The sequence below is a fragment of the Oryctolagus cuniculus genome, chromosome 3 (assembly GCF_964237555.1).
Source record: "Oryctolagus cuniculus chromosome 3, mOryCun1.1, whole genome shotgun sequence".
Lineage (NCBI taxonomy): Eukaryota > Metazoa > Chordata > Mammalia > Lagomorpha > Leporidae > Oryctolagus > Oryctolagus cuniculus.
Window position 1 is genome coordinate 38,721,666 of NC_091434.1, and position 27,141 is coordinate 38,748,806.

Below are 27,141 nucleotides of genomic sequence, written 5' to 3' on the forward strand. Positions count from 1 at the left end.
CTGGATGGGAAGTGGAGCAGCTGGGACCTGAACTGGAACCCATATGGGATGCTGGCGTCACAGACAGTGGCTTAACCTGCTATGCCACAGCACCAGCCCTGCTTGCTCTGCTTCTGATGGAGCGCCCTGCTAATGTGCCTGGGAAGGCAGTGCAAGATGGCCCTGTCCTCGGGCCCTGCCACCAATGTGGAGACCCAATTAGAGTTCTTGGTTCGTGGCTTCTGCCTGGTACCAACCTGGTTGCTGCAGCATTTGGGGAGTGACTCACTGGATGAAAGATCTCCACACCCACTATCTCTTTCTGACTGTTCTCGTTCTGTCACTCTACCTTCCAAAAAATTATAAATCTTAAAAATCGTATTTCTAGGTATTTATCCAAATGAGATGAAAATGTATATACAAATAAAAGTCTTCACATGCATGTTGATGGCAGCTTTATTCATGATTTATAATTGCCAAAAGTTGGAAGCAACCAAGACATCCTTCAAGAAGTAAATAAATAAGCTGTGATATGTCTGTGTCATGGGTACTGCTCAGCATTAGGAAAAATGAGCTATCAAACCATGAGGACGTGGCATAACCTTAAGTGCACATTACAAAGTAAAAGAAGGCAGTCTACAAAGGCTGCATTCGGTATAATTCCAACTATATGACATTCTGGGGAAAAAATCTACAGATGGAAAGAAGGTAGCGGTTGCCAGGGATTCAGAGGAGGGAAAGTGAGTAGGTGGGGCAGGGGCACTTTTAGGGTGGTGAAATCAATCTGCGTGGCTGTGACGGTGGCTGCATGACATTTTGCATTTGGTAAAAACAGTAGAAGGTACAACACCCAAAGTGGACCCTATCGTATACTATGAGGCTTTCGTTAATAGCAATGCATCGATTGGGTTCAGGACATCTGAGCCCCAAATATGGTACAAGGGCGTATTGCATCGTTTAAACCAAAGGCGGCACGTGCAGGAAGACTCTCTTGACCTTCACCAGGGTCAGGTCATAAGACCTTCCTGGGAGGGGTGCCCTCCCAGGGGTGCCCTCCCACCCTCAGGAGGGCGGAGCATCCTTGTCTCTGAACCCAAAGAACACAGAGAGGAACTGGAACAAACAGACCTTGCCAAGCGGGCTGCAGCTTACTTTGCTGACCTCCGACTCTGCCAACCACAGACTGTCCACTCGGCATCAAACCTACATCACATTTCCTGCTTTGGAGTTTCCTAATGAAGGCTCCTGTGTCACATGAGACTTGTAGTAGATGCGTTTGTATGTTGTTGTTTTTTTTTTTTTCCTTAATCATCTGTTGTTTGTTATAAGGGCCCCAGTCATAACCTCGCTCAAAAACCTAAACTGATGGTCGTGCTACTTGGGAGCGTCCATCACGGGGGCTGCCAGCAGCCCCGTCCCCACCAGACCAGAGGACATCCCCTCGGCACACAGCCGGTTACAGCCAGAGCTGCCTGGCACCAGGACCTGGCGCAGCCCAGCGCTGCGAGACGGCCCCCGCACTAGAGCGACACGTAGTGGGGGCCTCAGGACTTTCGTGCCCTGCATCTCCTGATGTTCTTCCCCCTCTCAACTAGTTCAATGGTAGAAAAAGAGAATTAGCATGACCAAGGAGGCAGGATGTTTCCAGCTCAGAAAGCCAAACTATTGTCTGAATGGGGATTGTAACAGAAATCCAGCAGTCCCTGGGGAAAGGAGAGCTGAGGTGATGGATGGACCAAGGGACCTGCAGGCTGCATTGGCCCACGTGGGCTCTGGCGGGAGGGGCTCCAAGTGCAAACTGTAATTCACATACATCACTGTGACATCCCTGTGGCCACCAGACACACATTCTCAACAACCTAGACAACCCTAAAAATGAATTCCTTGCAAAAATCTAAGCAAACCTTATCAAAGGGAAATTACAGCTCCATCTTTCTGGAATGCATTCTTGGCCAGAAATGGCTCCAACCACAGTGTAAGTCAAATTCTGCTGATGTTCCTCTAGTCAGGGGCCTCCACTGTGGTGCCTGAGATGCCTGCATCCCGTACTGGAGCGCTGCCTTGAGTCCTGGTTGCCATGTTTCTGATTTAGCTCCTTGCTAATGTGCTTGGGAGGCAGCAGATGATGGCCCAAGTGCCTGAGTCCTTGCCACTCATGTAGGAGACCTGGATGGAGTTCTGGGCTCCTGGCTTCAGCTTGACCCAGCACTGGCCATTGCAGTCATTTGAACCAGCAGATAAAAGATCTCTTCTCCTCTCCCCGCCCCAACCCTGCCTCTCCCTCACTCTGTCACTCTGCCTTTCAAATAAATAAAATAATTTTTTTCAACAATTACTCCTGTTGACACAACTTCTGGGATTCCTGCAGCCCCAACAGACCCAGCAAATCTGTAAGGGGGTAAAGGGTAACAGAGGATCTAAGCTGGGAATGCAGCCCGCCTTTCTCAGAACTGCAAACAGACCCCAGGCTGGCCGTGGGGCAGCTAAACTCTAGTCCAGGCCGGCCACTTCAGCTCAGTCCAAGTTCCACATTCTGATGTGGAGGAATTACACCAGGCAATCTCTAGGAACTCCTTCAGGTCAAACATGCGATGATACTAGGATGGAACACTCTTTTTTTAGTTCAGGTTGTTAAATAGTGTTTATAGGTGGCTATCGATTTGGAATGAGCCCCTGCACTACCGCCCAACAGACCAAACCAAAATGGAGTCACTAGAGCTAAACATCCATACTACCTAGCCAAAAACTAAGCTGTTTACCTGATTTTCCAAGAAATTGAAAGAGAGATAACAGCCAAGTCTTCAAACAAGTCAGTGTTAGCCAACATGATGAGGAAGCCCCTCTGCTTTAAACTTTGCAAAAAAGGAACCTGAAGTAGGCTGATACTAACTAATCAGCTTTTTTCCTATTTTTGTTTTCTTGTTCCTACAGTGCAAAATCCACTGTTCAACTATTGCCCAGTAGACGTTCCCGTGATATTTCATAGAATTTCTGTAGGCTGCCCAATTCAACAACTTCAAAGAGCAATTTAATCTCTAACTAAATTTATTGTTATTTTACCTTTTGAAAAGATTTCATCTTATTTCTCTTCCAAGACACTATTTAGGAGAGATAGCTATAGCTATAGATATAGACAGAGATACAGACAGAGATAGAGATAGATAGATAGATAGATAGATAGATAGAGACACAGACATAGACAGAGATAGATATATATATAGATAGATAGATATATAGATAGATAGATAGAGGTATAAGTATAGATATAGATTAGATAACCATGCAGTTATAGTTTATGATTCTAGTTCAAGTTGGTTAAGTTATGAGACCTTATTATAAACCAGATACTATTCTGCATAAAGCAATGAAGGAAACTGAGAAAATTCTAGCCTCCCCGATGACTCAGTTTGACTTTTTCCTTACCTAAAATGAGATGGGGGGAGCAGGCATTCAATGCCCGCATCCCACATCGCAGTGCCTGGGTTCGAATACTGACAATGCTCTCGACTCCTGCTAACACACACTTTGGGAAGCACCAGGAAGACAACACGTCCTGGGATGTTGTTGGGTGGAAGTCCTGTGCAGTATGCTGAAGCCCTCTCACTCTTTGTTCATCTTGTGTCTGAATTTTCTAGCCAGTTTTTAAAGTTGCTGTTTATTTCTTGCTTCAATTCTGTCAAAGTTTGTTTTATTCCACAATAGACAATTAGATCTTAAGGACAGAACTCAAAATTTTGATCGTTAAATTGTTTCTGATTATAAAATATGTTGCATACTTAGCTCAAGTAATTTTGAAATACCAGCATGTGGCACAGTGGGTTAAGCTGCCGCCTGTATCACCAACATTGCCTGTGGGCGCCAGTTTGAGTCCTGGCTGCTCTATTTCCCATTCAGCTCCCTGCTAATGGGCCTGGGAAAGTAGTGGAGGACCACCTGGGGACTTGGACCACCTGCTTGGGAGACCAGGCTTTGGCTTGGCCCAGCCTTCCAGTTGCCACCATTTGGGGAGTGAACCAGCAGATGAAAGACCTCTCTCTGTCTCCCTCTCTCTCTGTAACTCTACCTTTCAAACAAATAAATAAATCTTTTTTTAAAAAAACAAAATGCCAAAAAGCCTTTTCAGTCGGGTGTTGGCTGGCTCTTCAGACATGTCTGGTGGCTCTGTGGACTACAACAGAGAACATGGGCTCGAAGGGGAGTGCAACAGCGGGGAGACTTGGGAAGTCCAGGGCTCCGAGTCCACACATCGGCGCTGGAAGGGGAGCAGACCTGCGTGGAGAGCGTGGGAGCCCACAGTTCGGGACATCAGCGGCAGACTCAACACACCAGCGCTGGAACGCGAGGTGAGCCGAACCTCAATAACCCGAGACACCGGCAGGCAAGCAGAAAGAGGAGACTAGAGGGAACGACCCCCGGGGCGGGGGGGACTTCACCAAGCTAACTGGAAGAGAGAGAGAGGGAAAAAAAAAAAAAAGGTGACTGGTATGGACACGGGTTTCTCTCTCTCCGCTCACCTCTCAAGGGCGAGCAAGACAAAGAGCAGGCGCCATCTTGGACATACGTCATAAGCAGAGCGACCTCAGGTCTGCACCGGCCCTGAGCCTAGCAGTAAAACCTGACTCTGGGTGGGGCGAATTAACAGGAGATTAGGACTTAGTAAATTTATGGTGCTACTGAACTGAGACTGTGAAAAAAGAGACGGTGGGGGAGAGAACTCACGGAATTCACATGAGCACTCTCCAGAGACGCTACAATTCCGTAACTTTGGCAACCCAGTGGGAGACTGAAGGAGAATTTGAGCGCACTCTAAGGGCCGAACAGATTCCCTGTGTGGTCCTTGGGAAAGAGCTTCTGATCTCTGGCTCCTGTGGGTATATCATTTGCCTGCTAACTACCTCCAACTTTGTTCAGCTGTGCAGAATAACTTCCCTGTTGAATCAAAAAAAAAGAGAGAGAGAGAGAGAGAGAGAGAGAGAGGTTTACCACGCCTAACCTGGGAGTGTCACCTTTGGCACACCAAACAGAGCTCTCAGGCCACACCCATCTCAAGCCCTAAGGCTCCATCAAAAACAGATAGTCCACTTAATCTAGAGTCATAGTATAACAAGAAAAAGCACCACAGTGAAGAAACCAAATATCTCAAATATGACAAATAACAAACGCAAAAACCAAGGTAATAAAAACAAGGAAGTCACCATGAAGCCCTCAAATGAAAAAGACACCCCAATTCAAGATTATGAGGATGATGATATAGAAGAAATGCAAGAAGCAGATCTCAAAAAATTGATAAGAACATTAAGAAGTTCTCAAAAACAAATTCTTGAACTACAGAAATCCTTAATGGACAAGATAGAAAATCTCTCTCGTGAAAATGAAATATTAAGGAGGAATCAAAATGAAACGAAACAACTAGTACAACAGGAAACTGGGATAGTGACTGAAGTGAAGAATTCAATAGATCAAATGAAAAACACAATAGAGAGCCTTACAAACAGAATGGGAGAAGCAGAAGAGAGAATATCGGACTTAGAAGACAGAGAACAGGAAAGGATACAGTCAGACCAAAGAAAGGAAGAGGAAATTAGGAATCTAAAACATATTGTCGGGAATCTTCAGGATACTATTAAAAAAACCAACATTCGGGTTCTAGGAGTTCCTGAAGGCATGGAGAGGGAGAAAGGATTAGAAGGCCTTTTTAGTGAGATATTAGCAGAAAATTTCCCAGGTTTGGAGAAGGACAGAGAAATCCTAGTACAGGAAGCTCACAGAACCCCTAATAAACACGACCAAAAGAGACCCTCACCACGGCACGTTGTAATTAAACTCTCCACAGTGAAACATAAAGAAAAGATCCTAAAATGTGCAAGAGAGAAACGTCAGATTACTCTCAGAGGATCTCCAATCAGACTCACAGCTGACTTCTCATCAGAAACTCTACAAGCTAGGAGGGAATGGCAAGATATAGCCCAGGTACTAAGAGAGAACAACTGCCAGCCCAGAATATTATATCCTGCAAAGCTATCATTTGTGAATGAAGGTGAAATAAAGACTTTTCATAACAAACAGAAATTGAAAGAATTTGTTGCCACTCGTCCAGCCCTGCAAAAGATGCTTAAAGATGTGTTACACACAGAAACAAAGAAACACGGTCATCAATATGAAAGAAGGTAAAGGAAGGAAACCAAGGAAGGAAAGCTCACAGCAAAAGATCACAGGGAATTCAAAGCATATATTAGAACTTATCTTTGGCAAATGGCAGGGCATAGTTACCACTTATCATTAGTCACATTGAACGTGAATGGCCTGAACTGTCCAGTTAAAAGACACCGTTTGGCTGATTGGGTTAAAAAACAAAACCCATCTATTTGCTGCCTACAAGAAACACATCTTTCCAACAAAGATCCATACAGACTGAAAGTGAAAGGCTGGAAAAAGATATACCATGCCAACAGAAATGAAAAAAGAGCAGGCGTAGCCATCTTAATATCAGACACCATAAACTTTACCACAAAAACCATTAAGAGAGACAAAGAGGGACACTACATAATGATTAAGGGATCAATTCAACAGGAAGATATAACAATTATCAATGTATATGCACCTAACTACAGGGCACCGGTTTATCTAAAAGATTTGTTAACGGACTTAAAGGGAGACTTAGACCCCAATACAATAGTACTGGGGGACTTCAATACTCCACTCTCAGAAATAGACAGATCAATAGGACAGAAGATCAACAAGGATACAGTAGATTTAAACGACACTATAGCCCAAATGGATCTAACAGATATATACAGAACTTTCAATCCTACAGCTAAAGATTATACATTCTTCTCAGCAGTACATGGAACCTTCTCTAGGATTGACCACATACTAGGCCATAAAGCAAGTCTCAGCAAATTCAAAAGAATTAGAATCATACCATGCAGCTTCTCAGACCATAAAGGAATGAAGTTGGAAATGAACAACTCAGGAATCCCTAGAGCATACGCAAACACATGGAGATTGAACAACATGCTCCTGAATGAACAATGGGTCATAGAAGAAATCAAAAGAGAAATCAAAAACTTTCTGGAAGTAAATGAGGATAACAGCACAACATACCAAAACTTATGGGACGCAGCAAAAGCAGTGTTAAGAGGAAAGTTTATATCAATAGGTGCCTACATCAAGAAATTGGAAAGGCACCAAATAGATGAGCTTTCTATTCACCTCAAGGATCTAGAAAACCTACAGCAAACCAGACCCAAATCTAGTAGGAGAAGAGAAATAATTAAAATCAGAGAAGAAATCAACAGGATTGAATCAAGAGAAACATTACAAAAAATCAGCCAAACGAGGAGCTGGTTTTTTGAAAAAATAAACAAAATTGACACCCCATTGGCCCAACTAACTAAAAAAAGAAGAGAAAAGACCCAAATCAATAAAATCAGAGATGAAAAAGGAAATGTAACAACAGACACCACAGAAATAAAAAGAATCATCAGAAATTACTACAAGGACTTGTATGCCAGCAAACAGGGAAACCTATCAGAAATGGATAGATTCCTGGACACATGCAACCTACCTAAATTGAACCAGGAAGACATCGAAAACCTAAACAGACCCATAACTGAGACAGAAATTGAAACAGTAATAAAGGCCCTCCCAACAAAGAAAAGCCCAGGACCAGATGGATTCACTGCTGAATTCTACCAGACATTTAAAGAAGAACTAACTCCAATTCTTCTCAAACTATTCAGAACAATTGAAGAAGAGGGAATCCTCCCAAATTCTTTCTATGAAGCCAGCATCACCTTAATTCCTAAGCCGGGAAAAGATGCAGCTCTGAAAGAGAATTACAGACCAATATCCCTGATGAACATAGATGCAAAAATCCTCAATAAAATTCTCGCCAATAGAATGCAACAACACATCAGAAAGATCATCCACCCAGACCAAGTGGGATTTATCCCTGGTATGCAGGGATGGTTTAATGTGCGCAAGTCAATCAATGTGATACACCACATTAACAGACTGCAGAAGAAAAACCATATGATTCTCTCAATAGATGCCGAGAAAGCATTTGATAAAATACAACACCCGTTCATGACGAAAACTCTAAGCAAACTGGGTTTGGAAGGAACATTCCTCAATACAATCAAAGCAATCTATGAAAAACCCACAGCCAACATCCTATTGAATGGGGAAAAGTTGGAAGCATTTCCACTGAGATCTGGGACCAGACAGGGATGTCCACTCTCACCACTGCTATTCAATATAGTTCTGGAGGTTCTAGCCAGAGCTATTAGGCAAGAAAAAGAAATTAAAGGGATACAAATTGGGAAGGAAGAACTCAAACTATCCCTCTTTGCAGATGACATGATTCTTTATTTAGGGGACCCAAAGAACTCTACTAAGAGACTATTGGAACTCATAGAAGAGTTTGGCAAAGTAGCAGGGTATAAAATCAATGCACAAAAATCAACAGCCTTTGTATACACAGACAATGCCATGGCTGAGGAAGAAATTCTAAGATCAATCCCATTCACAATAGCTACAAAAACAATCAAATACCTTGGAATAAACTTAACCAAGGACGTTAAAGATCTCTACGATGAAAATTACAAAACCTTAAAGAAAGAAATAGAAGAGGATACCAAGAAATGGAAAAATCTTCCATGCTCATGGATTGGAAGAATCAATATCATCAAAATGTCCATTCTCCCAAAAGCAATTTATAGATTCAATGCAATACCAATCAAGATACCGAAGACCTTCTTCTCAGATCTGGAAAAATTGGTGCTGAAATTTATATGGAGGCACAAGAGACCTCGAATAGCTAAAGCAATCTTGTACAACAAAAACAAAGCCGGAGGCATCACAATACCAGATTTCAGGACATACTACAGGGCAGTTGTAATCAAAACAGCATGGTACTGGTACAGAAACAGAAGGATAGACCAATGGAACAGAATTGAAATACCAGAAATCAACCCAAACATCTACAGCCAACTTATATTTGATCAAGGATCTAAAACTAATTCCTTGAGCAAGGACAGTCTATTCAATAAATGGTGCTGGGAAAACTGGATTTCCACGTGCAGAATCATGAAGCAAGACCCCTACCTTACACCTTACACAAAAATCCACTCAACGTGGATTAAAGACCTAAATCTTCGTCCTGACACCATTAAGTTATTAGAGAACATTGGAGAAACCCTTCAAGATATTGGCACAGGCAAAGAATTTCTGGAAAAGACCCGGGAGGCACAGACAGTCAAAGCCAAAATCAACTATTGGGATTGCATCAAATTGAGAAGTTTCTGTACTGCAAAAGAAACAGTCAGGAGAGTGAAGAGACAACCGACAGAATGGGAAAAAATATTTGCAAACTATGCAACAGATAAAGGGTTAATAACCAGAATCTACAAAGAGATCAAGAAACTCCACAAAAACAAAACCAACAACCCACTTAAGAGATGGGCCAAGGACTTCAATAGACATTTTTCAAAAGAGGAAATCCAAATGGCCAACAGGCACATGAAAAAATGTTCAAGGTCACTAGCAATCAGGGAAATGCAAATCAAAACCACAATGAGGTTTCACCTCACACCGGTTAGAATGGCTCACATACAGAAATCTACCAACAACAGATGCTGGCGAGGATGTGGGGAAAAAGGGACACTAACCCACTGTTGGTGGGAATGCAAACTGGTCAAGCCACTATGGAAATCAGTCTGGAGATTCCTCAGAAACCTGAAGATAACCCTACCGTTCGACCCAGCCATCCCACTCCTTGGAATTTACCCAAAGGAATTTAAATTGGCAAACAAAAAAGCGGTCTGCAGCCTAATGTTTATTGCAGCACAATTCACAATAGCTAAGACCTGGAACCAACCTAAATGCCCATCAACGGTAGACTGGATAAAGAAATTATGGGATATGTACTCTTTAGAATACTATACTGCAGTAAGAAACAACGAAATCCAGTCATTTGCAACAAAATGGAGGAATCTGGAACACATCATGCTGAGTGAAATAAGCCAGTCCCAAAGGGACAAATACCATATGTTCTCCCTGATCGGTGACAACTGACTGAACACCAAAAAGGAAACTTGTTGAAGTGAAAGGGACACTATGGGAAACGGTGACTTGATCAGCATAGCCCTGACTGTTAATGAACAACTTAATACATTATCCCTCTTAGTAGTTTTTTTGTCTGTTCTACTTAATATGACTGATTTAATTCTGTAATTAATACACAGTTATTCTTAAGTGTTGAAATTTAACTGAATTGTGATCCCTGTTAAACATAAGAGTAGGAATAAGAGAGGGAAGAGATATATAATTTGGGACATGCTCAAGCTGACTTGCCCCAAATGGTAGAGTTAGAAACATACCAGGGGATTCCAATTTAATCCCATCAAGGTGGCATGTACCAATGCCATCTCACTAGTCCAAGTGATCAATTTCAGTTCGCAATTGATCATAATGAAAGGACTAAGAGTCAAAGGGAGCACATAAGCAAGTCTAGTACCTGCTAACACTAACCGATAGAATAAATAAAGGGGAGAGTGATCCAACATGGGAAGTGAGATACTCAGCAGACTCATAGAATGGTAGATGCCCTAAATAGCACTCTGGCCTCAGAATCAGCCCTAAAGGCACTCGGATCTGGCTGAAAAGCCCATGAGAGTATTTCAGGCATGGAAAGCCAAGACACTCTGGCAAAAGATCTCTGTGAGTGAGATCTCAGTGGAAAGAACAGGTCTTCAAAGAAGGAGGTACCTTTCTCTGAAGGGAGGAGAGAACCTCCACTTTGACTATGACCTTGTCTAAACAAGATAAGAGTCGGAGAACTCAAGGGGCTTCCATAGCCTTGGAAACTCATGACTGGAGCATAGGGAGATTACTGATGCCATAGACAGGAGTGTCAATTGGTAAAGTCAACAACAGGAGTCACTGTGCACTTACTCCTCATGTAGGATCTCTGTCCTTAATGTGCTGTGCATTGAGATTTAATGCTATAATGAGTACTCAAATAATATATTTCACTTTGTGTTTCTATGGGGGTGCAAACTGTTGAAATCTTTACTTAATGCATACTAAACTGATCCTCTGTAAAAAAAAAAAAAAAAAAAAAGAAAGAAAAGAAAAGAAACTATCAACTCCCAACTTGACTCTCACTGGGATTAAACATGACAATAGGTCTGATCTGATTTCATCATCATTAAAAAAAATCATCTATTATTTTTCACTTTATGTTTCTGTGTGGGAGCAAACTGTTGAAAGCCTTACTTAATGTATACTAAGCTGATCTTCTGTATATTAAGATAATCGAAAATGAATCTTGATGTGAATGGAAGGGGAGAGGGAGTGGGAAAGGGGAGGGTTGTGGGTGGGAGGGACGGTATGGGGGGGAAGCCATAGTAATCCATTATTCGTACTTTGGAAATGTATATTCATTAAATAAAAGTTAAAAAAAAAAAAAAAAAAAAAAAAAAAAAAAGTTAATGGAAAAAAAAAAAAAAAAAAAAAAAAAAAAAAAAAAAAAAACAACAGAGAACATGGCGGTGCAGAGGGGATGGACCCCTCGGTGCAGAGGGGATGGACCCCTGAAGTTGTTATCCAGATCAATGAGGATGAGATTGTGGATAACTTTGATGCCATGAATTTCAAGGAGTCTCTTCTTCGTAGCATCTATGCTTATGACCTTGAGAAGCCTTTAGCTGTTCAGCAAAGAGCTATTATTCCTTGCATTAAAGATCCAGAAGGTAATTCTGGCGCTCGGAGACTATATTGGAGCGACTTGTCATGATTGCATTGGTGGAACAAATGTCTGAAACGAAATGCAAAAATTGCAGGCAGAAGCACCATGTACTGTTGTTGGTACACAAGGGAGAGTATTTGACATGTGACACAGAAGATACCTGTCTCCAAAATGGATCACAGTGTTTGTTTGGGAAGAAGCAGATGAAGCGTTGAGCCAAGGCTTTAAGGATCAAATCTAAGAGAGTTTTCAAAAACCAAGTCTCAGCACACAGGTTGTGCTGCTTTCTGCCACAGTGCCGATTGATGTGCTAGAAATGGCCAAAAACTCATGAGCAACCCAAACCACATTCTGGTGAAGAAGGAAGAACTGACCTTGAAAGAATTGGCCGGCGCCATGGCTCACTAGGCTAATCCTCCACCTTGCGGCGCTGGCACACCGGGTTTCAGTCCTGGTTGGAGCGCCAGATTCTGTCCCGGTTGCCCCTCTTCCAGGCCAGCTCTCTGCTGTGGCCAGGGAGTGCAGTGGAGGATGGCCCAAGTCCTTGGGCCCTGCACCTCATGGGAGACCAGAAGAAGCACCTGGCTCCTGGCTTCGGATCAGCACGATGCACCGGCCGCGGCAGCCATTGGGGGGTGAACCAACGGCAAAAGGAAGACCTTTCTCTCTGTCTCTCTCTAACTGTCCACTCTGCCTGTCAAAAATTAAAAAAAATAAAACTTTAAAAAAAAAGAAAGAATCAAACAGTTCTATATTTACAGTGAAAGAGAGTGTGACTTGTGCGAAACCCTGACCATCAAGCAGGCTGTTATTTTTCTCAACACAAGGCACCGTGTGGACTGGCTCACTGAAAAAAAAGCACGCCAGGGACGTCACAGTTTCTGCTCCATCACAGTGACATGGGCCAGAAGGAAAGAGATGTCACCATGAGAGGATTCCAATCAGGATCAAGCTGTGTTCTGATCACTACTGACTTGTTGGCTCGCGGGACTGATGGACAACAGGTGTCTTTGGCTATAAACCACGATCTACCTACCACTCATGAGAACTACATTACTGGAGTCGGTAGCAGCAGTTGAGACGAGACGGCACTTAGAAACGGGTTGATGCAATTCAGGACATGGAACCATAAGCAAAACAGCACACTGCTTGAATCAAGAGCGAGTTGGTGTTTATATTTGTTTTTCTTTTGCTGTGATGATTTGATATTTTTAAGTTGTTCCAGCCAAAGCATTTTGTGTCTTAACAATTCTATTGGGGAGAATTTCTATGAGGTGGTTTGTATGGCCTGGTTTCTATCAGGAGTGAAGGTAGAGAGAGCTGTTTAGGTGGTAAGCCTGTTTGAGTAATTTTCAGTTAGAACGTGCGAAACTGAGCTAAAAGAGCAGTGACAAGTTTGAGTCACCATACCAAATATTTCTTTTCCCACTGGGAAAAAAGTTGTAAACTTTAGGAAATAGTTAACCTTGTGGCATGTGTATTTGCAGTTTGCAGTTCCAGAAGAGCGTCGAAATGGATTACGTAACTGCTCTTTCCAGCCCTGGTGTTCCCATCTGCCCCAGGCTGACACCTGTTCATGGCTGGCCCACTTCAGTATGGGCTTTAATTTCACTACCCCAAACAAAGTACTGTCATCTGCTTTATAATTATGCTCAAGGCGCCTGATAAAATCTCATTAATTGATTTTGATTGAATCATTTTTGGCGCTAACTGCAAAGGAAGATTTTTTTCTTTTTAGATACTGATTAACAGGTAGTGCTCCAATTAGAAGCAAGAACTATAACCTTGATAAGTAAACAGCAGCTAATGGTTAACAAGTGGATCCTCGTATTCAATAAGTTCACAAGTGTGTGAGGAGTTTTCTGATTGCAGTTTTCTTTCTTTTACATGGAATTGGCAGAGGGGGTCGATTTGGGAGGACAGATGTGGCTATCAACATTGTTCCTGAAGAAGACAAATGGATTCTTGGGGACACTGAGACATTAATTCCCAGGATGAGACAGTTCCCATGCAGTGCTCGCTGTTGCTGAATAGGCGATGACGGCGTGCATTGTGCTTCTTTCTTTGGGAATGTCTGAGTCTTGTCTCAATGCTCCTAATGGATCAGAATACAGGTTTTGATACCAAAGCGACATTAGTCATGAGCTCTTGTGAGAAAGTCATTGGCTTTTTCCTCTTTAGACTGTTGAGGTGGGTATAAAAGATGGGGTCTGTAACATCTTTCTTTCTTAGACATTTTATTTCCTAGTCTGTAGAAATGGTTGTAGTAGATGTCCTCTGTCATTTTATAATATGCTTGTGGACTAAAAAATACAGTGCTGTATAAAATCAGCCAATTATGTTTCTTAAAAAAGGCAAAAGAATAATAAAAAATACAAAATTCGACAACATTCTCTTTGCCCATAGTCACTGTGTATGTGTGTGTGTGTGTGTGTGTGTGTGTAAAAACTATTGAAATCACAATGTGTATAGAGTTTTATGTTAATGTTCTCCCTGAATTTCACTTCAGGTTCCTTTCCATCTACCCTCTTTTAAGGAGCAATCTTGGCTCCACCCACTTTGTCAGCTCCTTCCTTCTCTTACCTTCCTGGACCTTCCTTTCCATGGTCAGATAGACTTCTTAGCAGAATTACCATGTTGACTTGCTGCCCTCTGGTGGGTTTATTAAGACGTTTAGCACCAGTGCCATAACTCACTGTGGGTGAGATTTGGGGGTTAAGCTACATTTGGGACACCCGCTGCCCATATTGGAGCACCAGTCTGAGACCTAACTACCCTGCTCCCAATCTACCTTCCCACTAATGCACCTGAGTAAACAATGGAAAATTACCCGAGTATTTGGGTCCTTGCCATCCACATGGGCAATCCAGATGGAATTCTGGCTCCTGGCTTTAGCCTAGTCCAGCTCTGGTTGTTACAGCCATTTGGTGTAGTGAACCAATAGATAGACGATCTCTCTCTCTCTCCCTCTCTCTCACTCTCTCCCTTTCAAATAAATAAGTCTTTTATAAAACACAAATGCCATGAAATTCATTCTGACAATGACCACTGACATAGGCACCTGCGTATAGATAAAATTCTTCTGGAGAATTGGTTATCTGATTTTCAGGGGCCAGGAAGTTGTTTTCAGCTTGGATAACAGGCACATGTCTAGAAAATCTCCAACTATTTCAAGGCTAAATATTATACTTTTAAACAATCCATGAGTTAGAAAAGAAATCCAAAGAAATTTGGGTACTACTGTGAATTAAAAGGAAAACAAAACACATCAAAATTCTGAAATGCTGCTAAAAGCAGTACTCAATGCCTAGAAGGAATAGAGGAGCAGGAGGTGAGAAGTTAAAAGGGTGTATGGAGTATTTTGGAGGTAATGGGTATACATTAGTAGCATGATTGTGGTGATACTTTTCACCTTTGTATGCATGTAATATACATGTCTTTATCAAATTATACCTTTGAAGTATGTATCTTTTTTGTGTATTAATTTTACCGCATTGAAATGACTTTAAACAGATATGTGGCCAGTGGCCATATGATCGGCCAGTACAGCTCAAGTGCAACCACCAAGAGATTACTAAAGGAATGGATAATTGACAAACTAGGAAAGGAATAGGCTAAACCTTCTACGCCATGGCTCCAGCCCCAAATTAAACTTTTTAAAATTACTTAGTTCATCTAAAGGAAGTCAAGAAAGTTGAGAAAAGTGAACCATTGCTGCAAATAGAAAAACAACTAGAAAGATAAGTAAATTTAATTCCAATCTGATCAATAGTTACATTAAGTGAAAATAAATCAAATACGAGACTACATAAAAAATAAGAGACTAGATAAAAAAAAAAAAAAACACACTGCTTACAACAAACATGCCAAGAGTTAGGACACTGAAAATACAAGGATGAAAAAAAGGTGCAGAAGTTAATATCTTGCAAAGTAGAAATTAAATAAATATAATCAAAACTAAAATGAGACATAGACAATGCACACGATGTGGCATAATTATGTGCCTTTCCTAGAAGCTAAGAAAGAAAAGAAGTAGTGCTATAGCTCAACTAACAACCTTGACATGAGTGACATAAGATCCGTTAATCAAGAGACAATTATGTTATATAAAAATATCGAATTGAATGCCAGAAAAGATAGCCTTCCGTATATAAAGTGGTACGAGGAGGAGGACTGGGACGTGAGGTGTAGGGGGACCGCCGTCCCGCGCTCCACTGGTAAATGACTGTGCTGTCTCCTTCTCGCTTAGCCAGAAGATCTGGTGAAACCATTCCTTGCATCCAACAAGAAAAAGCACTATCGCAAGTAATCTATTCCATGCCCACCCTTTGTTATTTTCCCAGGTTGAAAAAGAACATGTGCAGGGAGACTCAGATGTAAAAGAGTATGTCAACATTATCCTAAAATCGCCAGTCTCTGACCAAGGATTATTCTAGAACTTTCCTTACACAGCCTGGGCTTCTATAGCTGAATCATTAACTGGGTGCTTTTGGTGTCTCCTCATGAATGGCATCCATCTGCCCACTTAGGTCCCTCCTGAATGACTTTAGCAATTTTTATCACTTTTCCTATGTATTTGTTAATTTATCTAATTGTAATGGATTCACTTCCTTAAACAACCTACATAAATAAAAGAACCATAAAAGAGCATTTTGTATTATTAGCACAAAGGAAAGAGCAATGCTTGTGTTATAAAAAAGGAACTGTGAAATTAAAAGAAAATTGTGACATTATTTCTCGGTTCTCGCCAGATGCTGTCACACTTCTTTGTTTTGTTTTAACAAGGAAAATTCGCGTGTTTTGAGACATAATGTGATGGCGTAGCATATGACACAGTGATGACAATGGGCTCTCCCCTCTGATGTCAGAGAGGTAGCAAGAGGGGAACTTCTCACTATGTCACCCATGGTCGTCGAACAGTGTGCCCTACCCAGCACCCCAGTTCCTACGTTGTTGTGGGGACACACATGTTAGGGGTCAACGCATTAGCTCCCAGCACAGGCATCAGGAACTTGACTAAATACTGCCCCCACGATTCCAGCACGCAGGAAACAGCCGCGGACTAAGAACCAAAGAGAGCCTGGGTAGGTCTCCGTTGGCACCACTTCCTGCAGCCCATTGTGTCCGGACGGAGCGTGACAGCAGTAACCATCACTTCTCTGCCCTCCAAAGCTCCTCTGGAAATCCCAGGCTCACCTCAGCGTCCACAAGGTCTGAGCGCTCCGGCCGCCAGGGTCAACCTAACACAGTCTGCAAGAGAGTGCCTTCCACGCTGCTCCTGGAAGGAAGAGGAAGTGACAGTGAGTGGAAGCGGCTGCCAATGCCGACGGTGAGCCCCTCCCTTTGCTGATCTGGCCAGAAGCCCACAGCCATTATGGAGAAAATACCTCCAGCTGTGAGTCAGCCGCTGGGGGCAGCCTCCCAGAAGCAGGCGACTGGAGGGGGTGGGGGGGGGGGGCTCTTCCTTTACCATCTGGAAAGCAGTTGGTGTGGCGGAAGGAGCAGGGTGTGCATTCACATTTTGGCTGTGCCCTTCACTTACTGCGGGATGTACAAGCTTCCTTTACTCCGCGGGGCCCGCTCTTTCCACGTGGAAATGACTCCTAGGTAAGGCTGGTGCCGGGCGGTGGGCCGCAGACATAGACACCATGACAGCGCGCAGGTGCTTCCTACGCGCCAGTGGCCTTGCTCACGGTGCCCCTGGGGCAGCTCCTGGCTGCCGTCTTCCTCAAGCTACTGGGTAGGGTTGGCAGACAGGCAGTTCAGCCTGGCTCACCCAGCCCTGGGACCCGCCCAGATCTCTGCGAGCCAGAACCCCAGGACTCTCCCTCCTCTCAACCTTTGCCCAGGTCACTGCCACCCCTGCCAGGAAAGTCCCTCCCCACCCCGGGGCTCACCCGCGTGTGCTCTCACCACTTCTGGGGCATTTGTTTCTCAACGCCTGGCATTGAGATCTGTCGTGCATTAATAGTGTTATTCTATGGAAAACACTCCCCTCCCATCTTCTCCCCACCCCACCCCCCAAATCCCACCTTCCTACAAATAAATTAAAAGAAAAAAAGCAGTAAATTTGTCCCCACATTTATTTGTGTATTTTTAGTACCAATTTTTTAAATATTTATTTATTTGAAAGGAAGAGTTACAGAGAAGCAGAGGCAGAGAGAGAGAAAGAGAGAGATCTTCCATCTGCTGGTTCACTCCCTAAATGGCTGCAATGGCCAGAGCTGGGCCGACCTGAAGCCAGGAGCCAGGAGCTTCTTCTGGGTCTCCCACATGGGTGCAGGGGCCCAAGGACTTGGGCCATCCTCCACTGCTTTCCCAGGCCATAGCAGAGAGCTGGATTGGAAGTGGAGCAGCCGGGACTCGAACTGGAGCACATATGGGATGCCGGCACTACAGATGGCGGCTTTACCCACTATGCCACAGCACCGCTCACAGTACTGATTTTAAAAGTGAAAGCCTCTCCTGTGGCTTTCTCTCTCTCTCTCTCTCTCTCTCTCTCTCTTTTTTTAAGATGTATTCATTTATTTGAGAGGCAGAATTACGGAGAGAGCGGGAAACAGAGAGAGGACTTCCATCCATTGATTCACTCTGCAGATGGTCACAACAGCCAGAGCCGATCCAAAGCCAGGAGCCAGGAGCTTCTTCCAGGTCTCACACATGGGGGCAGGGGCACAAGCACTTGGCCATCTTCTACTGCTTTCCCAGGCCATTAGGAGGGAACTGGTTCAGAAGTGGGGCAGCTGGGACTTGAAGCAGTGCCCACATGGAATGCCGGCACTGCAGGTGGAGGCTTAACCTACTATTCGATGGCGTCAGCCCCCCCCCCCGGGGGGGGGCTTTTTAATACTTCCTTGAGGCCACCACTGTTCCTGTTTTCATTGTTTGTTTCAGGCTTTTTCTCTAGGCTAATAAAGCTTTGACAATTTTTGTTCTGTCACTTTCCAGCTGTGTGACCTTCTGCAACGTCCTCAACATCTCGGGCGATCAGTTTCGTTATCCAGAGAGTAGAGATAGTGATTCCTGCAACTGGGGGTTGTTATGAGAATCCAATGAGTTCCCACACATAAAATACTTAGAATAGCTGCTGCCATGCCCAGTAGATGCACAACAAGTGAGAACAAATATCAGCATATACACATACATAGCACACATTTTGTTTTTAAAAACAGTGCCAACATACCGTCCCAGCATCAATCAATATTTTGCCAGTAAAAGCTCCAAATGTACTCTCTCTCACTTTCTGACACTGTGTTGATTCCCTAGAACTTGTCATAACTTTAGGCATTGTCAGTAGAGGGCACCAGAGAGAAAGTGCAAGACCTCAGGGAGAACAAGGTTTCTCAGGCGTTTTCTTCCTGTTTCATGGCCTGATTTCTTTCTTAGAGCCTTTTAGAGGACCTCATGGTGTCAGCAGTTCCAATCCTGGGAATTTACCCAAAGGAAATGAAATCAGCACATGAAAGAATTATCTGCACCTCCATATTTATATTTGCAGCTCAACTCAATAGCTAAGACACAGACTCAACCCACATGTCTGTCAACTGAAGACTAGATAAAGAAATTGTGGTATGTATACACCATGGAATACTACACAGTTGTAAAAAAAGAATGAAATCCTGTCTTTTGCAACAAAATGGATGAAACTTGAGACCATCAAGTTTACAAAAATGTAATGTATATGAGCAAAATTGACATTTGGAAACTTGATTATTGTTTATAGCCCTTGTCTATATTCTTGAGGATCAGTGGTTTTTCTACTTACTAGTTGTTGAATTCTTTATTTAATCTTGTGATTATAAAGAAAATTGAAAGTACGTCATTGTAAAATTTAGAAGAAAAATGAGAAAAAAAGAAGGAAGCACAGAGGGAGAGGTGTGGTGGGGAGTATCATTAGGCTCTTAAAACTGTATTTATGAAATACATGAAACTTGTCCCCTTTGTATAAATAAATAAGTCAAAAACCAGAACGACCCATGGTCTCTACCCTCGGGGAATTTCGCCAGCACTCCAGTGGGCAGCTTCCTGCTCACCCGTCACGCATGGGCCCACTGCAGACAAGCTCCGGGCATGTCACCCAGTCAACTTCTCTATTTGCTCCTCCCACATTCTTCACAGTGCTCATGTACCTTTGGTTATCAACCTTGCTTTACTAGTTAATAATTCTTCGCAGTAGATTTTCCCTTTCAAATTACCGGTGTGGGTTTTTAAAATTAATTTTAGAAATGTAAGTTTATTTTGAATAAAAAATTTTGAAAGCCATGCAGATTTTCTCATGAAACACATTTTCCATTAATTTTTTTTTTAATTATTTTATTGGGACCGGTGTTGGGGCATAGACTGTAAACCCTCCACCTGCAATACTGGCATCCCATATGGGCACTGGTTCGAGTCCCAGTGCTCCATTTCCAATTCAGCTCCCTCCTAATGAGCCTGGGAAAAGCAGCAGAAGATGGCCCAAGCGCATTTGCCCTGCACCCATGTAGGAGACCCAGAAGAAACTCCTGGCTCTTGGCTTTAGTCTGGCCAAGCCCTGGCCATTGTGGTCATTTGGGGAGTAAACCAGCTGATGAAAAGAACTCTCTCTCTTTGTCTCTCTCTCTCTCTGTAACTCTGCCTTTCAAATTAATAAAATATAAATCTTAAAAATTGTTTTATTTACATTTTAAAAATTAATATAAAGAGAACAGATTTAATGTCATTCATAAAAACAATTCTATAAATATGCTGACACTTCCCTTCCTCTCTCCTTCCTTCCCTTCTTTTTTAACTTTCGCAATAACATATTTTTTAATTTTCTTTATAGTCAGAGACTTAACTCTCCACAAAATAAAGAGTTCAACAAGTAAAATTTAGTAAGCCTACTGTCCATCAGGAATATAGACAAGGACTATAAACAATAATCCAAAGATGTCATTTTGACTCACATACATTAAAAATTTTATACTCTCTATATATTAACCACCAGAAATCAGAGAAAACATGATATTTGTCTTCTGGGGTCTGGCTTATTGAACATAATGCTAGCCCGTCACATCCATTTTGCTGCAAAAGTCAGGATTTCATTCTTTGTATGGCTGAGCAGTATTCCACCGTGTGTATGTATAACACATTTTTATACAGCCATCAGCTGAATCACATCTAGGTGCTTCAGTGTCTTAGCTGTTGTGACTTGATCTGCTATGAACACGGAAGGGCGCCAAGACTGGTTGTGCCGGAGCCGTGGTGTGCAAGCTGTGGTCTATGAGCTCGCCCTGGCGGTGCGCCCTGGCTGCCAGGGGCCTTCGACGCTGGGCTCAAGAGGACCGGGCTCAATGAGCAGCGGCCCGTCGCACTACGTGCTCAGGATGCAGGAGCTGTCCCGGACCACAGCAAGACGCACGAGTTCCCCTGTTGACAGCGCCAAGGTGCACTCGGTGGCCTGGAGCTGAGACGGGCATCGCTTAGAATTGGGGTCCTTCGACGACACAGCCAGCGTCTTTCTCTTGGAGAAGGACCGGTTGGTTAAAGAAAACAATTACCGGGGACATGGGGAGAGCATGGACCCAGCTGTGTTGGCATCCAAGTAACCTCGACCTCTTTGTCACGGCATCGGGAGATAAAACCAATCGCATCCCGGATGTGAGGACTACGAAATGCATTGCCACCGTGAACACCAAAGGGGAGGTCATTACCATCTGCGGGAGTCCTGGTGGGCAACGAGGACGATGTGCTGACCCTGATGGATGCCAAGACACACGGTTCCAAAGCAGAGGCGCGGTTCAAGTGTGAGGTCAACGAACTCTCCTGGAGCAACGATAAGAACATGTTCTTCCGGCCAATGCCTATGGTTGCATCAACATCCATGGCTACCCCGAACTGAAGGCTGTGCGGTCCATCAGTGCCCAGCATTCCAACCGCAGCTCCATCACTTTGACCCCATGGGGAAGAACTTTGCTACAGGGAGATGGCCCTGTATGTGGACGAGTTAGTGTGTGTCCGGTGCTTTTCCGGGCTGGATTGGCCCCTGAGGGCTGTCCATTTCAGTCACGATGGGAAAATGCTGGCATCTGCATCAGATCATTTTATCGACATTGCTTGAAGTAGACAGGAGACAAGCTGCAGGAGGTGCAGTGTGGGTCCCCAACCTTCCCTGTGTCCTGGCGCCCCAGAAGGCCTTGCTAGCCTTTGCCTGTGATGACAAACGTGGCAAATGTGACAGCAGCCAGGAAGCTGGACTGTGAAGCTGTTTGGGCTCCTGAATGATTCCTGAGCGGAGGCCCCGGCAGAGGCTGGCCAGCCCGTGTGGGGTTTGGTCTGCTGCGTGGAGCTGGTGGGCACCCTAAATATTTGGAAGTTGGTGTGAGTTGTGAAATGTCCTTGGAGGACCTTGCATCTTCCCCTTTGGGGTAGATTCATGGAGCTTATTGTTGCTGGGACAGGACCTGCTGTGGATGGAGGGGTTGGGAATGGTGGGATGCGGTGGAGGATTCTTCATAATTAAGAAATATGTATAATTTTGAGAACTGAACATTTAATAAAAGTTTTTAAAATGTGCCTCTAGGACTTTGACAGTTAAGGTATTACAGGGAGATGTTGCAGTTTTGTGTTTTTAAAATCTCAGAGTGTATTATGTTCTGTGTGGGTGCAAACTGATGAAATCTTTACTTAATATATACTAAATTGATCTTCTGTATATAAAGATAATTGAAAATGAATCTTGATGTGAATGGAATGGGAGAGGGAGCAGGAGATGGGAGGGGTGTGAGTGGGAGGGAAATCATGGGGGGGGCATTGTAATCCATAAACTGTACTTTGGAAAATTATATTTACTAAATAAAAGTTTAAAAAAAAGACACTCTCAAAAAAATATCAGAATGTAATTTTTTAAAAAGATTTATTGATGTATTTGAAAGGCAGAGCCAGAGAGCGAGAGAGAAGAGATCTTCCATCTACTGGTTTACTCCCCAAATGGCTACAACAGCTGGAACTAGGCCAGGCTCAAGCTAGGATCCAGGAGCTTCTTCTGGGTCTCCCATGTAGGTGGCAGGGTCCTACACCTTTAGGCAATCTTCTGCCACTTTCCCAGGCACATTAGCAGGGAGCTGAATTGGAAGTGGATCAGCGGGTACTCGAACTGGCACCCATATGGGATGCCAGCACTGCAGGCCTTGGCTTAATGCAGTGTGCCACAGCACTGGCCCCTGAAGTGTTTTTTTAAGATTTTTATTTGTCCACATAAGATTTTCATTTTTATTTGTTTATTTGAGAGGTGGAGTTACAGACAGAGAAGAGGGAGAGACAGGTCTTCCATCTATTGAGTCACTTCCCAAATGGCTGCACCAGCCAGAGCTGAGCCAGGAATCCGGAGCCAGGAGCCAGGAGCCAGGAGCCAGGAGCCAGGAGCTTCCTCCGGATCCCCCATGCAGATGCAGGGACCCAAACACTTGAGCCATCTTCTACTGCTTTCTCAGGCCACAAGTAGAGAGATGGACCAGAAGTGGAGCAGTCAGAGCAAGAACCAGTGCCCATACGGGATGCCAGTGCCACAGGCAGAGCTTAGCCTACTACACCACGGTGCTGGCCCCTGACCCTGTTTTTGAATGCCCTGACCAAGAGCCCTCTGAAATCTAGGGACAGCATGAAGGGCGTGGTCTCTGGCAGTCAATCACTTATGTGAGTGAGTCAGTGTATGCCTGGCCTCATTGTACAGAGGATTTATAAACAACAAATTTATGACACAGTCTGAAGCAGGCAGTAAAAGAGAGGTAGAAAGTACAAAGTCATGATAAGGGAAATACAAGTTAGACTAGGGAGTGACAGTGAGTGAAACTAAATGGCAGCATGTAAAAAATGAGGCTAGAACTGAATGGCTGAGATAAAATTTTGGCTCCTCTCCCTAGAGTCAGATGAAGTGGGTGTGGTCAGTCAGCTGATTACTAACCAGAGACACACTTGCAGAAGTCCAACAGAGAGGTGAAAGAAGGCTGGACTAGGGAGTGGCTGAGGGATGGAGGGAAGGGGATCTGCTTTCCTGGCAGTCCAAAGTCCTCCGGGAAAGTAAAGCATTGTGAGTTCTTCCCTCTGAATCAAGTGGCCCACGCCAGAGCTTATTACCTATGAGCAATGTTTAAATTTCACTGTATTTTAATGATTTTTGTCAATAAAGAAGAATATAAATAAATAAAAATAAAAAATAAACACGGAAGTACAGGTAATTTTTTTCCTATGCCAGTTTCATTTCCCTTGGATATAAGCCCAGGAGTGGGATAGACAGAGCATACAGCAGGTCTAGTTTTAGTTGCTGGGGAATCTCTATACTGTCTTCCATAATGGTTATACCAGCTAACATTACCACAACCAGTTTATTAAGATACTTCTTTTCTCCACATCCTCAACAGCATTTGTCATTTTTAAATTTCTGGGTGATGGCCATTCTAACTGGGTAATGGGTGATACTTCATTGTGGTTTTATTTGCATTTCCCTGATGGCAAGGGATCTTGAGAATTTTTTCATGTGTCTATTGGCCATTTATATTTCATCCTTTGAAATACTTGTTCATGTCCTTTGCTCATTTCTTAACTGGATTATTTACTTTGTTGTTGTTGAGTTTCTTGTGTTACTTATGTATTCTGAATAGTAAATCTTTCTCAGATGCATAATTTGCAAATATTTTCTGTGATTTTTTTGGTTGCCTCTTCACTTTGTTGAGTGTTTCCTTTGCTGTGCAGAAGTTTCTTAGCTTGATGTAATCCCATCTGTCTATTTTTGCCTTTATTGTCTGTACTTCTGGGTCTTTTCCAAGAAATCATGGCCCAGACCAATGTCTTTTAGAGTTTCTCCCATATTTTCCTCTAGTAATTTGATGGTTTCCGGTCTTAGGTTTAGATCCTTGATCCATTGTGAATTTATTTTGTGTAGGATGTAAAGTAGGGGTCTTCTTTCATACTTCTGTGTGTGTAGATTCAGTGTTTCCAGCACCATTTGTTGAAGAGACTGTCTTTTCTCCAGGGATTGATTTTAGCTCATTTGTGTAGATTAGTTGCTTGTAGCTGAATAGATTAATTTCTGGAATTTCCATTCTGTTCCATTGGTCTACCTGTCTATTTTTGTGCCAGTGCCAGGCTATTTTGACTATAACAGCCCTGTACTATGTCTTGAAACTTGGTATTGTGATGCCCCTAGCTCTCTTATTATTGTTTAAGATGACTTTGGGTCTCCTGTGTTTCCATAAGAATTTTAGGATCGTCTTTTTCTAGATCTGAGAAGAATATCCTTGGTATTTTGATTGGGATCACATTGAATCTGTAAATTGCCTTGGGTAGTATAAGCATTTTGATGATATTAACTCTCCCAATCCACAAACATGGAAGATTTTCCCATTTTTGTGTCTTCTCCTGTTTCTTTTATTTTTTTTTTAATTTCCACTCCTTGGTTAAATTTATCTCAGGTATTAACCATTTATTGTAGCTATTGTGAATGGTACTGATTTTAGAAGCTTTTTCTCACCCATGGCATTATTTGTCTATACAAATGCTATTGATTTTTGTGTGTTGGTCTTATACCATGCAACTTTGCCAAACTCTTATGAATTCCAATAGTCTCTTGGTGGAGTCTTTTGGTTCCCATATATATAGAATAATGTCATCTGGAAGTAGGAATAATTTGACTTCCTCCTTTCCAATTTGTATCCTTTCAATTTCTTTTTCTTGCATAATAGCTCTGGATAAAACTTCCAAAACTATTTTGAATAATAATGGTGAGAATGGGTATCCTTGTCTGGTTCCAGATTCTAGTGAAATGCTTCCAGCTTCTCCTCCTACAGTATGATGTTGTCGGTGGGTTTGTCATCTATTGCTTTGATTTTGTTGAGGTATGTTCCTTCTATATCCATTTTTTAAAGGTTTTTATCATGAATCAATGTTGTATTTTATAAAATGCTTTCTGTGCACCTATTGAAATAATCATATGGTTTTTATCCTTAATTTTGTTGATGTGATATATCACATTTACTGATTTTCATATGTTGAACCATCCTTTCATCCCTTGGATGAACCCTACTTGATCCTGGTGGATGATCCTTCTGATGTGTTGTGGATTTGATTAGCTAGTATTTTGTTGAGGAAATGTACAGTTCTGTTCCTCAAGGGTATCACTTTATAGTTCTCTTTTTTTGTTGTAACTTTTCCTGGTTTTGGAATTAAGGTGATGATGGCTTCATTAAAATAGTTTGGAGGAGTCAATCATTTTAAATTGATTTCAGTTGTTTTGAATAGTTTAAGAAGAATTGGAATTGGTTTTTTAAAATTTCAGTGGAATTCAGCATTGAAGCCATCTAGCCCCGGGCTTTTTTTTTTTGTTGGGAGGGTCTTTACTACTGAATTGATCTCAGCCTTGGTTATTAATCTATTCATGTTTTCCATATCTTTGTACCTCAATTTTGATAAATGATTTGTGTCCAAAAATAGCTGTTATTAATAATTCCTGATGATTATTTTTATTTCTGTAACATCTCCTTTTTCATCTCTGATTTTTTAAATTTGTGTCTTCTTCCTTTTTTTGGTTAGTTGGGCCAATGGTTTATCAAATTTGTTTAATTTTTCAAAAATACAGCTATTTTCTTTATTTCATTGATCATTTGTATAGTTTTTTATTTCAATTTTGATTATTTCTTCTATATTTTTTTATTTTTTTCACCCTACTAATTTTTGGTATGATTTCTTCTTATTTTTATGTTCTTGAGATGCATTTTTACATCATTTATTTGATATCTTTCCAATTTTTTGACAAAGGCATTAATTGCCATAAACTTTCCTCTTAACACTGCTTTTGCTGTATTCCACAAGTTTTGCTATGTTTTGTTGTCATTTCATTCAGTTCAATTAATTTTTTAATTTCCCTTTTGATTTCATCTTTGCTCCACTGTTCATTCAGTAGCATGTTTTCAGGCTCCATGTATTTGTATACTTTCTAGAGTTTCTTATGTTATTCATTTCCTGCTTCACGCCACTGTGGTCAGAAAAGATACACTGTAGAATTTCAATTTTCTGGCAATTGTTGAGACTTGTCTGATAGTCTAGTAAATGGTCTATCTCAGAAAACGTAACAGGCTGGCGCTGCGGCTCACTAGGCTAATCCTCCACCTTGTGGCGCCGGCACACCGGGTTCTAGTCCCGGTCAGGGTGCCAGATTCTGTCCTGGTTGCCCCTCTTCCAGTCCAGCTCTCTGCTGTGGCCCGGGAGTGCAGTGGAGGATGGCCCAAGTGCATGGGCCCTGCACCCCATGGGAGACCAGGAGAAGCACCTGGCTCCTGGCTTCGGATCAGCGTGGTGCGCCGGCCGCAATGGCCATTGGAGGGTGAACCAACAGCAAAGGAAGACCTTTCTCTCTGTCTCTCTCTCTTTCACTGTCCACTCTGCCTGTCAAAAAT

General features: G+C 42.6%; 1 protein-coding gene and 2 pseudogenes across 1 annotated transcript in view; 2 read left to right on the forward strand and 1 right to left on the reverse strand.

Annotated features, from left to right (window-relative positions):
• CASP8 (caspase 8) overlaps positions 1-17,491 on the reverse strand; it is a 67,732-nt gene extending 50,241 nt beyond the window's left edge. The window contains exons 1-2 of the mRNA XM_051849294.2: positions 17,274-17,491; positions 16,928-17,009 (exon numbers count right to left, since the gene is read on the reverse strand). The gene's annotated coding sequence lies outside the window, so the exon portion shown is untranslated. The remainder of the gene's footprint in view (positions 1-16,927; positions 17,010-17,273) is intronic.
• LOC138848860 (eukaryotic initiation factor 4A-II-like) lies at positions 4,128-13,761 on the forward strand (annotated as a pseudogene).
• On the forward strand, positions 16,757-22,526 carry LOC100347735 (THO complex subunit 3 pseudogene; annotated as a pseudogene).
• The last annotated feature ends 4,615 nt before the right edge of the window (positions 22,527-27,141 follow it).